General features: G+C 39.2%; 1 protein-coding gene across 3 annotated transcripts in view; it reads right to left on the bottom strand.

Annotated features, from left to right (window-relative positions):
- The window catches only part of plxna4 (plexin A4), a 243,690-nt gene that overhangs the window by 202,400 nt on the left and 28,787 nt on the right, over positions 1 to 12,503 (bottom strand). The gene's annotated exons all lie outside the window — the stretch shown is intronic.

The following is a 12,503-nucleotide window of genomic DNA, read 5'->3' as shown; positions in this document are numbered from 1 at the left end:
TGCATTTCATCAAAGACAAGCGATCACCTTCGGTTCACTCAGTATGAGCTCACTCTTTATCCCAATATCTCTTCTTTTCTGTTAACAAATGAGTGACCCAAAACATTGAAGACGTTTCGGTCCCTCCAAACATCTCAGTCCATAGGAATAGGAAGTCTTGGATTTAAATCAAATAGATACACAGGTAAATATAGTTGAATATGTCTGAAAATGTGGTACCTGTTTGAATAATAGCAGTCTACTGTAGCTACTCAAAAGCCTCTAAAGTAAACAAACTAATTTCTTGCTCAAGCCTGGCAGGTAAGCCAGCCAGCATCCCACAGCGTAGCAACAGAGGAGAAAGATAGAGGGTTCCTCCCTAAAGACAGAGGGACAAGAGAGCAGAGTCTCTGTATTTGGACAGAGGCCAGGCACTGAGGCAGAATCAGGTCACTCTCAGCCATATCCATCTCTCTGCTTCTGTCCGCCTGCCAGCACCAGTACAAAGAGAGCTCTCTTCTGGATTGTGCAGAGGAATCAGTAGATACAGAGTGGAGAAAGAGAGAGGGGGCAGTGAGCGCGCGCGGAAACGAGAGAGTTGCTCAATGCGATTAGTGGGGGACTGAAAGAGATCCGCTCTCCAACGCTCTCTGATGTATGGCCTAATCTGGGCTTGCGCTGTTGTGAGGGCCCATTCCATCGGCTGCAAGTTCCAAAAGTTAATGGCACACGTTAAACCACAGAGACGTTTACTTCATGTCACTTGTCACTACTCAACCATTAAAGGCTCCAAAGAAACAATTTCTTGCAAATTTAGCTTTTTTCATTGCGGTTATTATCCTGCTTCTGGCACTTTCAATTACTTCACCGATCAATCTATTTTTATCCCTGAACATTTGTTGACTATGATTAGCTTATTTTACTGTAAACCTCCTGATTATAACATGGGGACCATTCTCTCACAAGACAGCCAATGAAAATAAAGTATCATAGGAGTTGCTCTTTGCATAATTAGCCACTTGGATATCTGGTATTTTCCTCTTGCCCAACTGTGCTAAATGACTAACCTGCCAGGATGATTGGTGGCATTAGGGAATTATGTCATGACTAAGAGGGTTTGCAGTGTTTGGGTTTTTTGTTTTGTTTTTTGCAAGATAAAATGTCAACATTGGATTTTTCTATAATGAAACATTTTTTCCTGTATAGATCCTGCAGCAACAGGAGTTTTAGAGTAAAACATACAGCACTCACAGCTTACACTTCAATTTCAGTTCCTTATGAAAACTTGCAGTTCACCAATTGGAAACAGTCTAAAACTTAGTTTTAAGTTTTTAAGGATTTTTTTTGGTATGACTGGGTCATTAGTAACCATTTATCTCATTTAAAAACAGACTTGTTCAGATCTCTGTTTATGGTTTGCAGTAGGAGCATTAACTGTAACTCACAGTAGTTCTGGAAGATGATGGTACTTGTATCTTAGGCAAAATAGCCATCATTCAATATTACTCTCATCCTGTTAAAGAAAAACATCTTCATGACTAGAGTAGCCTAATGTGCACTATTCCCATTCCTAAATCCAGATTCAAAAAGGGAGAGGCATTGGCAAGGGGCAAACTAACGTCCAAAAGAAAAATATAATTTTCTACCAGAACCAAAACCACCAGGTAAGGTATATCTATATACATAGAAATCGAGTCGGTTAGCTCAGATGAGCCTACACTGTTTGTGTGACTAAGAGTGAGTGTGTATCACACTGTGCTGAGACACAGTCTATCCAGTTACTGACCCATGTTGGCCTCCATTGCACTTGTGACCACCACATACACACACCACCACCATAAAGTAAAGGTGCATGTACTAAGTGCATAACTCGATCTGAAACTTTGCTATATTATATTGTATATTATATTGTGTACACACACACACATATATATATATATATATATATATATATATATATATATATATATATATATATATATATATATATATATATATATATATAGTGCCAGCATTATGTACCCTCCTAAGGGGTTCTTGTTCATTTTTTAGTCCAAATGTTGCATTTCTTTCCACAGATGATTTTCCTATTTCCCTCTCCTCAAATCTGTCAGTTTTGGAAACTGTCCAACCTGCAAGCTTTGTTGCTTTCTGATATTTGTTTCAGGCATAATAAGTGAAATAGGAACTCAGCGCCAAAGGGGAGACTTGAATTGCACAGCAAACAAGAGTTCAACACGTGGAAGTAAAAAGTAGTGACCCAGAAACCTATATGCATTAGCAGAGACAGGAAAATATATGGATAGAACAATTCAAAGGAAAGCAGGAAGATAAACTCAAAAACCAAATTCATCGTCTTAAAAATAAATGTGCAGTGTAGTCGGAGTGAATCTTTCTGATGGCTGAGGTTCGTTGCTTTTTGCTGCTTTGTTAAGGCATCCACAGGGCATTCCAAAGGAGACTGCTTTTTTTCAGTTCTCTGACTGAATCATGATCAAAATTCAGTCTGAATGTACAGGTGTCGACACGGACTACAAGAGCTGTCACAATTAGGCTTATCTTCCTCTTTGTATAGGACCCTGGGGGCTTTCTTGACAACCAGTAACAATGATTAGGACTGAAGATGAATAAATATGTACAGTGCATGAGTGAATGCACCCCTGTGTAATATCACTTATATGTCAAATGATTCCAAATTGTATTGCCTTACAGTGATTGCATTTGATGTTAGAGAATGATCAGTAAGAACAAATTAAAGTATATTAAAATATTCTTCCATTTTTTTAGATTATTTTTTCCATCTTTGCTTTGGGTTGGTTTGCTCTACCGTTCCCTTCAAAATACTCCAAAATTGTTCTATTTAATTCAGGTCATGCAGCACAGAGCACGTGGACGAGTCATATTTCCCTTTGGTCTCCTTTAGAATCTCGTGTGATTTTGGCAGTGGGCTTTAGATCATTATTATGCTGCAATATTTCTTTTCTGCAAAGCTTCTAGAGCAGCAGTGTCATCTTGTCAGCCAGTGTTTTGGTATATCCATGGGCATGGTGTCATCAGCACCTTAAAGCTCACGTATCACTATGTCATCACACAGTGCTCCCCTGCCGGTTAGCCCAGGGGCAGATTCAGGTCCAACATGTGGGTCAAACAAAGCTATCTAGGTCTTATATGATCAAACAATGGGTCCTGTACACAGCAAATTCAAAAGTGTTAAATGTTTTGGTGTTAGTAGTCTTAGAGTTAATTTTACTCTAAGTAGAGTCACATTCTTTTAATGTAACTCTGAGGTGTAAAATAATAGTAGTTAAAATCGAGTGTTAAAAATGAGTGTTTCTATTTCAAATCTGGAGGTGTTACAATGGAAACATTAACTCTTGACCTCTTAACTCTGAACTCCTACAGGGGCTATGACACCAATAGAGTAAATTCACAGACTCCGCCCCCAGCACGGCTCCAATCGAAGCTGAAGTGAAGCCGTTTCAGAACATTTTGCTCTACATATTTGAGTTGTTTGCCATGCTTGGTAAGTCATGTTTTCAAAGATTGTTTCAATTATTGTTATTAGCTTTTACTTCTGTGGCTCTTTGGAGTTGAGACAAAGCTGTGGGAAAGGCATTAGCCATGTTGCTCGGTGATAGCATAATATTCTGTTTTAGCTAGCTGAAAGGTATTGTTTGCGGGCAAATACCACAGCCTTGAAAAAAAGCTTGCATGTGAATTTTCAGTCAAATTTCTTGGTCAAATACACTTAAAACAATGTCTAGAATGTGAAATGTTGATATAATGGTGCTACTTGAAGCCTGAAAACGATCTCCCATAAAAAACGAGCAAACAGCAGTAGCAGATGTCCCGAGTCCCGACTGAGTTCTACGTTAGCACTTAGATTCCTCCAGAGTTTTGTGCACACGGTTTAGGTAAAAATGAAAAAGGTTGAGGTTTTACATTTAGTTCAGTATTACCTGTTGTCTGTGTCCTTGTCTTTTGGGAAAATACTTTACACAAGTAATGGCTCAAAGGATTCCTTTTTTTTTTTACTGTGCTGCAATTGATTTGTGCCATTAATTAGTGTCAACTAATTTTTATTCAATCTCCACATAGGATATGCTTGTGAAGATGGAATATGGGGGAGAGCAGAAGTGCGTTGAAGTTCCACAAAGTGATGAATGAAGGACATGCATATTGTATTTATTGAAATAAGTGATGAGAATGCTGTTATTTGCATTTACCAGCTCACCTATGTCAGACCTTTTGATAAACGAAATTCTAATGAAAGTGAGAACATGTACACTGTTACATCTTTCAGAAAATGTTTTGAAATTGTGGTGCACAGTTCAGAATAAATGTTTTTCAAAAACCATTGCATCTTTTTAGTAAATGTTTATTTCCAAAAGAAATTTCTAGAAGTTCAGAACAGTAAAATTCCCGTTTTTTAGAATTAATTAGAAGATAACTCTTACGTAGTTAAACTAAAATACTCTTTGAGAGTTAATATATAAACTCTTAACACCAAGTGTTAAATTATCAACTCCAGAGAGATTTGGTGTTTAACACTAAATCAGAGTTAACATACCAACTCTCCAAAATAGTTAAATTAACACTCTCTGGTGTGGACCCATATAGACACTTTAAAAGTGTTGAAATCAAATCTGACAGTGTTAATTTGGACATGCTGGATAGTCTTCTTGTTTTCTTTCATATTCTTAAGCAAACTTTAATCTCTCAGTTTTGTGTCTGGAGAAAAACTTTACTTTCACATAGAAGCTGACATTAGGTCATGTTCTTCAGACTGCATGAGCTGTCGAAGGGAATCCAATTTCAGCTGATACCTCCTGTGCCAGGTGTGAAGTACTTGACCACCAGTTTTTGAGAGACTTTGCAGCTCTGATTACAGGTACTACAGCTGTAATCTATACCTCCTGATTATAGACATCTCCACTAATTTTGAGTTAATGGCTAATCTCGCTATCCTATCGTTTCCATCAAAATCAACATCATCGTGAGATTTTTGCATTTATTTTTCATGTGGAATCATGATGTAATCAATATACAGAATCTGGTGATTGTAATGTCTGCAGATGACAGTTGTCCAGAAATAAGTTGTTTTGGTGTCAATATTCATGAGAAGTAAGTCCATCTATGCCATAAAGGGGAATGCAGGTTTTAAAAATATACCTCCTGCCTCCTTTTCTATGGGTGTATTTTTGCTAGAGTTAATTTTAACACGTGAAGTTAGCCTGACTATTCTTTTACCATAGAACATGCGGATCTTAATAGACCTGCAATAGACATGCTTGCCTTGACATAACAGATCTGATTGGGTTAGTAAACATTATACTACTAGTTAAGCAAATCTGAGCAAACTTCACTTTAGCATGGATGAATAAAGAGTTGCCAATCAAAGCACAGGTTACTTTTTAAGTGATCAAGAAAAACAGGGATATTTGTTTTTTACTGCACACAGAGGTTTTTTTTAAAAAAAAATCTAAGTTTTTCTTAAGTTTTTTTTGTTTTATTGCTAAATAAATGCTCTATTTTCTTTAAAATTTAGCATTTTGCCACTTAAATGTAATGGATAGGGTTTTACTCATGTTTGTTGTTTATGCTGACATGACATCAGTCTTTACAGATCCTTGCAGTTACAGAATCTGGAATGCAAAATGATGGGAGAGAGTAAATATACATTAATATTAAAACATACGCTGTTGCAAATGCGTACATTACGCGGAACACATGCTTGCTGGGGTGTGCCTGAATTAAAGTTGATTTATTTGTGTGTTCTGCTGGCAGGTTTCAATAGGAGGCGGCAGGCTTTGATAAACCGGTGATATTTTGTAAATTCATGTTTGTGGATGCTTGCACCTGCCAACTGTTAGCTGAGCAGTTACAACAGATAATAAATATTGGTTAGGGAAAACAATCAAATGAGAAGCTAACGAAACAGCGTGACAATTTTTGGAATGAAACCGAGACATCGCTAAAGCAGAGCCAGAAGTGAGAAAAGGTGGGAGAATATTGGAGCTGAAATAAGGTGCAGAAGTGGGGGAGAAAAGAAAAAAAAAATCACTGAATATCATAAGATAGGTGCTTCAGATAACTCCCTAATCCGTGTTTTCCTTTTCACTATGCACTGGCGGAAAATCATTTTCTTTCTGGAATGATTAATGGGGAGATTATTTTCACTCAAAACTGATTTTGAAAAAAGCTGCATGTATTACCAGCAGCAGACAGCTCATGAGGTACGAGCTACAGCCACTAGTCACAGCTGCTGCAAATCAGTGCAGCAGCTACATTTGCTGATTTCACTTGTGGATATGTTAAACTTGTGCTGAACGCTCCCAATAAAAGGCATTAGACAGTTATGTTAGAGACAATTGTATGCAAGAGAGCAAGAGAGTGCTGGGTTCCCTCTCCCATTGATTGCTGCCCCGGTGAGAGTTTTAATCAAAGACGGTCCCTCTATTTGACAAAGTCTCACTATTTGGTGGAGCTCTGAAAGTGTCACATGACCAACATGACATGATCTCCTTCTGTTTCCACTGTGGTGGCCTCAATTATAGCATAGCTGTTTGTTGTTTAGTTTGGGAGTTTAATAGAGTTAATATCTAAAGCTCCTTTATCCTGACAGGACAGCAGGCTGCTTATGAAGAAAGCTGTCTTTTGAAGGATAAGCATTTCCATCAGTGATACATATTTTTTATGTATCTAGTCTCATATTTTATCTTAGCAAATATTAGTGCTGAGTGCTGATATTTGGGAATATAAGTAAAAATATTGGGAGGAAAAGGAGCATAGAGAATAGTTTTAAAACACTAGCCAATGAAAACAGCGGGTATAAGAAATGAAAGGTTCAGATTCAGTTAGCATTTTCAGGTCGAGGCCATCCAGCATGGTGTATGGTGGAAGAAGCAAGAGACACTTGTTTAATCACAGAATAATGATATTGTGATGGATTCTGACCTTTAGCAAGTCGTATCATGTATGGAGATTTAATTAGCGAGACAGCCAGCAAGCAGGATAGCGGATATGTGGATGGAGTGGGGTGAAGTGGGGAGTGGGGAAGGAGGAGGGGGAGCAGTCTGGAGGTCCTTAATGAATCCACTAGCCCTTCCCTTCCTGAGGATGTGGCCTAGACTGACTCAGCAGCAGCAGCAGCAGCCAATAACTGATTAAGCTCCGCAATCAGACAGAGGAGGGATGAAGATGACCAGCACGGGAGACAACATCATTCAGAGGTTGGTCAAACACAGAATAAAACCGAAGCGAGAAAAGTCGATAACCTGAAAAGTGAGCATGGGGGGAAGACGGGGACTGCAATATTGCAAGAGTTCCTTTCAAGTGAAGGATGAAACAGGGGAGCGATGAGCACACGTGATGGGGGACAGTGAGGGAGATCAAGAAAAAGACTAAAGGAAACAGCGGCGGCCGAGTAGAATAATCTAATTAATTGGAGTGAATTCAGAATGTGAAGTCGATAGCACATGACAAATGTGAAAGAATGGCCCGTGGCATGTTAGTTAATGACATGTAATTAATGATCATTAGCAAAAGGGATAAGGGGACGACCGTGGCCTGCCAGCAAGTTAGAGACGACCTTGCGCTTTTCTCATCCGTGTTTGAATGGTATTCCTCTCTGCGCTTGTGGAAAGCACTGTAAGGGGAAATAAAGGAGATAGGGGTAGAGACTCCAAGACACTGAGACAAAACAAGGATGGTAAGTATTTCTATTGGGGGACAGGCAAAAGGAGAGTGGCATGTGAAGCGAGCAATAAGTCAAGGATGAGTGAGAACAGAGCAGAGAGTGAATTTACTGCAATCCCGCTGTTTTGTTCTGTTTTTTCTGCTGACACAGTGATGGGAACAGGAAGCTTTTTTCTTTTTTTTATAGGTCGCATGCCATTTCACTATGATCTATGGATGCAGACCCTTTGCAGACTTATACTGTTGAGCATGCATTATGTGGCTCAGCCAAGCATGGCCATTTGGGGTAGAGAGGAATCACCCCACACCCCAGCCACACACACAGTTTCTAAAGCTCTCTCACCCTCTCTGTAGATTCCTTTCTTCTCCTCCTTGTCTCCCTCTTTGCATCTTTCCCATTACAACATAAAGCCTCTTAAAAATGACATAGGGAATCAAAGGTCTGAGGAAGGAGTAAGAATTTTATATAGCCCTAGCCTCACCTTGCATCCTGTTAATGTGCCTTTGCACATTATTCACACTTAATATGTTGCTACAAAACAATGAAGAAAATATAGAAATCTCATTTCTGCATTGCTGAATAAAATGTAAACTAAAAACTGCAACATCCATAATAGGAAAAATAAGTTTTGCTATTAATTTAATAGCAAAACTTAAGTAAAATATCTTTAAGTAAAATCAAAGTGGTTGATCAAATTTCTATTGTTTTTATAGATTCCAAATGACTATACTTAAAACGAAAATGTATGTAATCGAAACTTATTTAACATTTGTGATTACAATGTGATGCTACTGTATGATTAGTGCCACTAGTATCGAGTGGGCATTGTGGCTATGCCTGTGATGCATCTTTTCTGGCATAGAGAGTGGTTAGGTTTATCCACATTGGCTGAGAGCGCGTTTTCATCCATATCAAAAGTGTGTGTGCATGCGCGCCAATGTGTTCACATTGGTCCATACAGCCAGACTACTCTAATGAGCCTTGGGGCTGCTCATCCTCTCCCTAATTGGAAGGAAAACATATCATGTTGGAAATACGACAGCGTTTGAAAGGGAAAAGAGTATACGAAAAGCAAGAAGCAGGGAACATAATGTGTGAGAAAGAGGAAAATGGTGAATGATGAAGAGGGCAAGATAAAGGGGTATCCACAAGGCTCCTTCTCATCTAAGTTCCCTCTAACAGTAATGACCAACATTGTGACATGCAGGCCACCACAGGGGAAATAAATTACTAAAATTGAAGGAAGAAGTGACATTTTTGCTCCCATTGGCTTGATTGAAATGATCTGCTGTTTTAAAGGACCATTCGTAGAACCCTTTAAAAGGGTTTTATGAAGGAGCAGTATCTACAAAGACACATGGACAACCGTCCACGTCAAAACTCGCCAATTATTTCATTAGTTACACCTTGCAAGTACCAGATGGCCTTCAGAACTGCCTTAATCCTTTATGAAATAGATTCAACAAGATGCTGGAAACCTTCCTTGGGGATTTTGGTCATCACATGTAAACATCGCGCAGTTGTTCCCCATTTGTCAGGTGCACATCTCTAATCTCTAATCCAAATCTCTTATTCTGCAACAGCTCAAAGGTGCTCTACTTGATTGAGATCTGGTGATTGTGGAGGCAATTTGAGTACAGTGAAATAACCAAACCAGTTTGAGATGATTTGATGTGGCATGTTATCCCGATGGAAGCAGAAGATGGCTACATTAGGGTCGTAAAAGTAAAAAATGTTTTCCACAAATTGAACCAACCCTATTCTTTTATGTTTATCATGGCAAATTTTGGCCCTGCTATTCAAATGTTGTAGCAGAACTCAAGACTCACCAGACCAGGCAATGGTTTCTGATATGCTGCAACAGTTAACACGTTGTGCAATCAGAGATGTTCTTCTGCATACCGTGGTTGTATTTCAGTTACTGTTGCTTTCCTGAGGGCTCAAAACAGTCAGCCATTCTCATCTGACCTCTGACATCAACAAGGCATATTTTTTTTTAAACACAGAGAAGTGTCACTCACTGGATATTTTCCCTTTGCCACAGTAAAAGTCAAGCAAATCATTTTTCTTCCCCGTTCTGAAGCTCAATTTAAACTTCTATAAGCCATCCCGACCATGCCTACATGACTAAATGTGATGAGATGCTGCCATGTGATTGGCTCATAAGATATTTGTATTCACAGTCAGTTGACTGGGTGTACTTAAAGTGGACGGTCACAATCTGAATTCTATAGTTGGTCCAAAAATGATTAGTAATTTATCTATTAGATCGATAAAATTTTATCCAGGAGGGAAAAAATGTGTGAAATTATCCAAGCCAAGAAAACCAAAAAGATTACATAAATATTTGTGTGGGCAGTATACTATGAGCCTGAGTCACTATTGTACACCCAAGGACTGCACCAATGAACAAAAAATTTCAACTATGTATCTGAAGATATCCGATTTCCCTCGCTGTCATGCATCATTTAACACAGAAAGGACCTAATCTGGAATTAATAAGCAAAAATTCATGAAAATGACCCACAGGATATTACAAAGAATATCATCAATCACAGGCACAGGTGAAAGTTAAGTTTGTTTACAAGTCTTTAGTTTTAGATTTTAACACATAATCTTTATAACTCTGTGACTCATTTGCATATTGTGTGTATACACATTTTAGTAGGATTATTTAAGTCTTTTGCCTCAGTTCTAGTCCAGCTCATTTCAATTTTTCTAAATCTATCAGCAAGCATATCACATAAGAATGTAAGCATTGCCATTACTTTATTAGAAAATCTTTCTGCCGTTAAAAGCCTCCATTTCCATCTCTCCAGTAGCCGTACTCACAAGTGTGGCTGCACAATGTGTGTATGTGTGTGTGTGTCACAGCTCATCTATCTCCTGCAGAGTCCACCGTCACTTGTTCAGCAGGGTCTAATTTATGCGCTGGCGGTGGCGCATGCTGAAATGGCATCATTTCTCAGCGCTAACCCCTGTGTGCTCCCTCGCACTTCCTTTCCCTGCTGACAGCTCCACCCTAGGCATGATTTATCAGGCCCTCAAGCAGCAGACAAAGGTGCCCTGGCACGTGTGCTGTGCCACAGAGGGATTAATAGATAAACACTGTGATTCCAGAGCCAAACACAAGAGAGGGTCAACTTCATAATGTCTCGATGCAGTGCCCGACTGAGGTCAGAACTATATGTTGTGGACAGCAAGAGGAAGTTTATGTTCCTTAGATCAGCGGTCCCCAACCTTTTTTGCGCCACGGACCGGTTTATGCCCGACAATATTTTCACGGACCAGCCTTTAAGGTGTTGCGGATAAATACAACAAAATAAAACTAGTACCGGTACCGAAAAAAAGAAGATTTATTCATAACACACGTGAAAAGACCCAGGAAAACCGAGTTAACGATAAAAACGATACATTTCACACCTGAGCCTCAACTCTCGCGGCCCGATACCAAACGACTCACGGACCAGTACCGGTCCGAGGCCCGGGGGTTGGGGACCGCTGTAATAATGCACTAGCATGCTGTTAGCGCAATCAGGATGTTTCTGCTGAATGTTCTCCCTCGGGTATCTCAGGAGGTTACAGCAGAACTTCATGTTGATGGTCTGGCCTTGGTGAATACCCATATGAATGATGAAAAACATGTTAAGTATAACCCTGGTAGTGCAGCTGACCTGATACACCACTTTTGGGCTTAAACACTGTTCACACTTCCGGGTTAAACTGTTTTTTTAAACTGCTCAGTTCTCATCATCACCATGATTTTTGGCATGAACCTCAGGTCAGACTCTCAAAGTTGATCTTTTCAGGTTTGAGATCACGTTGGAATTGCAGATGCTTTAAAGCAATCCAAAAAGAAAAAGAAAAAAAAAACAGCTGAAATGGCCTTGAAGGGAAAATTGGCAAGATTTAAATCTGGTATGCTTTTCAATTTGTATGAGTATTATATGTCTCATAGCTTTTTGATTTCACCTTATTTTAAAGCTGTCATGCACAAAGAACAGTTGCATGTATTTGTATTAAGTGACAACATTAAGTGCAGTTAAAAGTTACTAGAAATGGAGTAACTTTTAACCGCACCGGTACCGGTACCGGTCCCGGTCCGAGGCCCGGGGGTTGGGGACCGCTGCCTTAGATGAAATCGAGTTAAGAAATAGTTATGTAAAAAAGATAAAAAGTGAGAACATGTTTTATTTAGCAATGCTTGCCATGTAGCAAAAGATTACAGAATCACTCTCGTGAAGGTAATTTTCTGTTTCTTCAGGTTCGCTGCTGTTATTAACAGAGCAATATGAGATCAAGAAAAACACATGAAACAGCATTGGCTGCTTGTGAAGGTGGTCTAAACATGTAACAGCCAATTTAACCTTGTTTTTTATGTGCACAAAGTGAGAAATCAAATGAACTGAATCACTGAATTTGTAATGCTGTTATGGAGAATGGAATTATGGTAATTTGGCTGAGCATTCAGCTGCATTGTTTAAAGGGCGAGCGGATTAAAAGAGGCAGTGGATGGTTAACATCTCATCGTAATGGGATGCAGCGTGAACCCACCCAAGAACACCAGTTTTTGTGAAGCCCTCCCACAGTGCACCCAATCTCATTATACTAACACAGGATAAAAACTTCAAAATTCACTTTCCTTAAAGGTAGTCACCTATAAGGCTCTTCAACAGGAAAGTAATGAAAACGAGAAATGATCAGTGGTTTGCTTTACTTCAAACACTTTTATGTCCTTTTACTAAGACTGAAATGTGTGAAAGCTAATGTCCCGGACTGGATTATAGCACCGGATGCCATAGAACAAAATGCAGCATATAAAGCA

Source organism: Neolamprologus multifasciatus, chromosome 17 (genome assembly GCF_963576455.1).
Source record: "Neolamprologus multifasciatus chromosome 17, fNeoMul1.2, whole genome shotgun sequence".
Classification (NCBI taxonomy): domain Eukaryota; kingdom Metazoa; phylum Chordata; class Actinopteri; order Cichliformes; family Cichlidae; genus Neolamprologus; species Neolamprologus multifasciatus.
The sequence above is the reverse complement of the archived record's forward strand: the minus strand, read 5'-3'. Positions and strand labels throughout refer to the sequence as shown.